Source organism: Mustela putorius, unplaced genomic scaffold, assembly GCF_011764305.1.
Source record: "Mustela putorius furo isolate JIRA1106 unplaced genomic scaffold, ASM1176430v1.1 tig00003901_pilon_pilon_pilon, whole genome shotgun sequence".
Taxonomy (NCBI): domain Eukaryota; kingdom Metazoa; phylum Chordata; class Mammalia; order Carnivora; family Mustelidae; genus Mustela; species Mustela putorius.
Genome location: NW_025422049.1, coordinates 6,512,926 through 6,518,455, shown reverse-complemented (window position 1 = coordinate 6,518,455; position 5,530 = coordinate 6,512,926). Strand labels below are relative to the sequence as shown.

The following is a 5,530-nucleotide window of genomic DNA, read 5'->3' as shown; positions in this document are numbered from 1 at the left end:
CTTCTTATAAGGGTACTAGCTACATCATGACAGCCCCCCCGCCATGACCTCATCTAAACCCAATTATCCTCTCAATACTTCATTTCCAAATACCATGACAGTGTGGGTTAGGACTTCAAGTTATGAATCTGTGGGGCATATAATTCCAGGTATAGCTATATCTTTTCAAACCAGGCAGGACCCTTTATTTATGTTTCAGGTAGTTCTAGTGGAAATGACCTGAGAGTCTGTATTATAACTAAGTTCCTCTTGTCAATCGTTTTTCTTGTTTACAAATTATAGTGGAGAAATTCTGTACCACAGGAGTGTGAAGAGTTGAATTAAGGAATCCACATCAGCTAATAAATATTTAGCTCATTGTTGGCTGGAAAGAGGGACAGTCAATTGTCAGGAGTAAGACAATAGCTAACAAATAGGAGGAGAGGATTGCTGATAAACATGAGATTCTAAAGTGTTTATAACTTACTGTAGTGTATGTGTGGGGGGACAGAAGGTGATTCAGCTAGTCTAAATATACAGTGCTGGTGAAGAGATGCTAGTGTTATGTAGCTCTCATGTTAAACTGTTCAGATTTAAAATCTAAAGCAAACATCCATGGCTAAAACACCATCCATAATATGTAATGGACTTAAATAAATGAATCATGAAACCCCAAAGTCATTCTTAATTTCTCTCTTCTCTTCAGGTGTTAAATTTAAATATTGCCCAAATTATTTGCAGTACTATCTTCAAAGCTTTCAGTGTGTGTCTTCTTTTTCCATCTTCACTACAACCTCAATATAACTTTATTTCTCACCTCCACTGCTCTAATAGCTGTCCCTTTGCCTTCTTACTGTTATTATTCAACCTTTCCAAACTATTTTCCTTAAAGTATCTGGAGAAATCTTCAAAATATCGAAGTGGGATATCCTTTTTTTTTGCTTAAAATTGTTCATTTCTTCCAAATTGTCTGTTGGATTAAGTTCAATCTCTGTTTCATGATTATAAGCCCCTCCATGTTCCCCACACTTATACTTCTTAAAACTTCATACCTGGAATTCTGGGTTTCAGAAAAATTTAACTGCTTTTATCTCTCATCATGTAACCACCTCCCAGATAAAAAATCAAGAACTTTAACAGATTCCCTTTACATTGACTGCATAAAATCTCTTCATGATCCCTCAAAATATTTCATTCTCTCTAAAATAAAACCATCATCACCATAGATTATTTCCACTGCTTTTTATCCATGTTGTTGTTTGTGGCAGTATTTCACGTTTTCGTTGCTCTATAATATTTCACTGTATCAATTTGCAGCCATTTCAAAATTCATTATACTGTGTATAACCATTTTAGTAGCTTCCAGTTTAAGATGATTACCAATGAAGCTGTTGTGAGCCTGCTCATATAAGTCTCAATTCATATGTACATTGATTTCTATTGGGTATATACCTGAGTGAATTATATTCTTCCATCCAAGTACTAACCAGGCCCGACCCTGCTTAGCTTCCGAGATCAGAGGAGATCGGGCACGTTCAGGGTGGTATGGCCGTAGAGAGTGAATTATATTCTTATGGCTCAATCCAATTTTATTTTTTAAAGAGCATTTTTTAAAAATTTATTTGAGAGAGAACATGAGTATATGTATATGTCATTTCCTTTAAGAAGGCTTCTCTACTCCTCAATCCCAGTTTGGGTCAGTTGGTCATCTTCGTTGTGTCTATGAAATCCTATGCTTCTCTTTTAAGAAATCACTTATCAACCTATAATGAAATGTGTTTGGAAGCATGATTTCCTCAACAGAGTTTAAGTTATTTATTTATTTATTTATTTTACAGGGGGTTGGATTTATTGGTGGGCATGAATATGATGTGAAGGGGTAGTGCCAAGTTTTACATGAGTGTAGAGGCCTCCACTTGTCCAAGGGACCATGGTTAGGGATGTATTTGACCCCAGAGCCATCTGGGATAAGCCACTTTTCAGCCACCATGTCTTCAAATTCATCTGCATTGAACTTAGTAAAGCCCCACTTCTTGGAGATGTGGATCTTCTGGCGGCCAGGGAAATTGACCGTGGCCCTGCGTAGGGCCTCAATCACATGCTCCTTGTTCTTCAGCTTGGTATGGATGGACATAATGAGTTGGCCAATGTGGACCCTGACTACTGTGCCCTGGAGCTTTCCAAAGGCATCCCGCATACCTGTCTGCAGGCTGAATTAGAGATAGCCATGAGGTCAGACCCCCAGCTTCCACCAAAAAGGGCTGTCTTCAAGGTCTCTTAGGGAAACCCATATAATCAACAGGCTGCATACACTACAGAGGAGGCTACTGTTTGCAGCCATGGCACACTGGGCCCCCACAGACGAAGTGCACAGTCAGTTTAATTGGCTGCAGAGATTTTAATTTCTTTAGGGGTAATGAAGCTGCCTCATTAAATTTTATATTTGTAATAACTATCAGAGTTTTTGGCACAAGGAAAATGTTTGGTGATATATAATATTAAGGCAATCATATATATATAAACATACTGGGGGCACCTGAGTGACTCAGTTGGTTATGTATCCCACTCTTGATTTCAGCTCAGGTAATGATCTCAGGGTCATGAGATTAAGCCCCGCATTTTGTTTCACGCTCATGGGGTAGTCTTGTTCTCTTCTCTCCCTCTGCCTGCACATGTACCTTTTTTCCTCTCTTTCTCTCTCTCTCTCTAAAATAAATAAGTCTTTTCTAAAAAGTGGGGGGGGGGGCTCCTGAAGGATACTGAAGAGTCCTAGAATGTTCTAAATAATAAATTGTAAAATTTATGATCAACTTCTAGGTAATGAGATTGATGTTAGGTGATATTAGAGATACCAAGCAATAAAAAACTGAATCCTGCCCTCAAGCAGTATCCATTTTTGCTCAAGAGAATGAATTGATATTCATAAAATACTAGAAGTCATTAGTCACTGAACTGTATGGTAAAAAGTCTCTTCGTATAAATAGGTTTCAGAGAAAGGGCAAGACTGCTGAAGTTGAAACATTCTTTAAGATAGCTAGTATGAGCATTGAAGGAGGAGAATTATGTTTTAGAAAGGAATAAAAGAGGGAGACTGGGGAATAATACAATGATCTCAGATCTGGTAAATTTAACTTTCATTTTTTCCATCACTTCTGTGGAGTAAACATTGTGTTTTGTGACAGATTTGCTTTACTCCTGGAATAAAGTAGACTTCTTATAATCACAGAATCTCCAATGCCTTGTGAAATAAATTGGCTTTCATTCTTACACTCAGTGGAATCCAATTGCAATATTTCATGAAAGGAGATGATAAATCTTGCGGAACATGATGAGGGTCAGAATTATGGCAATGATAGTAAAAGCTTTGGAGAGAGAAAGAGAAACATGTGGAAGTCATTAAAAAGAAGGCTAAATAGACCATGGTGGTTCTGATGAAGTTCTAGAATCTAGGTGAGGTTCGGTGGGGCGAGGTCCAGAGCTGATGGCTAAGAAAGAATTCTTAAGACGTCTCTGCTGCAAAAAGGTGATTTATTAAAGCACAGGGACAGGACCCGTGGGCAGGAAGAGATGCTGCCTCAGGGATGTGAGGAGTGGTCTATTACATACTTGTAAGTTGGGAGGGGGTTAGGGATGGTGAAAGTCTCTAAGGAATTTTGGAAGCAAGGTTTCTAGGACCTTGAGGGGCTAGCTATTGTTTGGGAAAAAAGTTATTTATTACCTGTAATAGCACCTTCTCTTGAGACCCTTTAGATGTATTTCAATGGGCCATATGCTTGGGAATGATTGTGGACACCATCTTGGAGGTTTAGAGATAAAGTTTCCAAAGGAATTGTTAAAGTAGACGTCCAGGATCCTGGTTGGGGGTAAGGGTCTGTCAGGTTAGGATTGCCCTTTGCCCTTAGCAAAGCCTTAAGGTGGGGGTAGTTGAGTCCCTAGAGGAGAGTCACTCTGCCTGTTTTAAGGGCTTGTCAGTTGGTAAGGAAATTTAATAATTTTTCTTCTACCTCTGTTTCCCACATCAGTACCAGGATATGGTCTTGAGAGATGATTTTTAATGAAAAAGTCCTTCTTCAGAGTATGAAGTCATCTCTTGGATCTAACTAACATTTGACTACAAAATTCTCATATTGAAATGTTGTTATGCTCAATTATAAGAATTAGCTTGCATTCATGTCTCATCAGAGGCTTTATGAGTTACTGGTTTGTATATCTCAGACACGCATATAGACTGAAGGAGTTACAGGCAGTCTTCCTCAACAGATTGAGAAAGGTCTCTATAACCAGAGTTCTTAGGCTTTGAGAAATGTTTTAACAGACCCTGACTCCAAAGCTGCTGCTTAAGAGTTTCTCACTGTAGTGGCACATCAGAATCACAGGGTCAATGATGAGCTTGTTGGGAAGGAAGACCTTCCTCTGCCCTATATGTTTCTTCTAGCTAGAATTTGAATCAAATTGACATGAGACAGATTAACAGGAGAAAACAAAATTTAATAGGTATACAAATAGGGAAACACAGACATTAAATTCCAAAGACCGTGAGGCAACCCAAAGCTTATATGAGCTAAGGAGAAAGGGTAGTGTTGGAGAATAGAAAGGGGAGAAGCCTCATTAACAGAAGTGGGAAAGGAAATGTTTTGAAAAACAAGGATTGCACTATTATGCAGATAAGTTTCTTGCATAAGGGGGTGTCTTCTTTAATAGCTCTCTTCCTGGTATGGGATCTCCTTTCCAGTGCAAATTTAGGCAGTGTAGGTGGAAGCATGAAGCTTTTCCTGCATCTGCTGGGTTTTGATTACTTCTAACTTGATATCTTTATACCAAAAGTAACCCATCTTGGGGACACCTGACCTTATCCCCTACAATATTTATAAATATCATTGCCTAGACACCACCTCTAGTGGTTTTCATGAGTGGCTTGGTAATCACCATTAAAAAGCAGAAAGTAAATGGACCTTGGGTTTGGGATGATCTTCTAAATACAACACCAAATCATGATTCATGAAAGAAAAAAATTATAAGTTGGACTTCATTAAAATTACTTACTTATGCCTTGGGAAAGACCCTCTTAAAATAATTAAAGACTAATCCATGGTATAGGAGAAAAATCTTTGCAAATTACATATATGATAAAGTACCAATATCGAAAATATAAAGAACATATAAAATTATCAATAAAATTGTCAGTTGGTAAGGAAATTTAATAATGAATTGATATTCATAAAATACTAGAAAACAAATCAATAAAAATAATGGCCATGCATGTGAAGAAACAAATCATCAAAGTAAATGTGCGGATGGCAAAGAATCATGTGAAAAATGCCCATCGTCAGGTACCATTAGTTCATTGAAAATTAAAACAATATGATACCGGTACATGCCTATTTAAAATGGCTAAAATCAAAATACTGAAAACAATGTGAGTTAACATGGGAAGCAACTGGAACTCTCATTCATTGCTGATGGTAATGATTAATGATACAGCCCCATTGGAAGATAGTCTGGTGGTTTCTTATCAACTGAATATACTCATCATACAATCTAGGAGTTTTGC

General features: G+C 37.8%; 1 non-coding gene across 1 annotated transcript; it reads right to left on the bottom strand.

Annotated features, from left to right (window-relative positions):
* Positions 1 to 2,238: 2,238 nt before the first annotated feature.
* On the bottom strand, positions 2,239 to 2,372 carry LOC123388578. Its single transcript, XR_006603053.1, has one exon. It is a non-coding gene; the product is annotated as a small nucleolar RNA SNORA70 (small nucleolar RNA).
* Between the last annotated feature and the right edge of the window lie 3,158 nt (positions 2,373 to 5,530).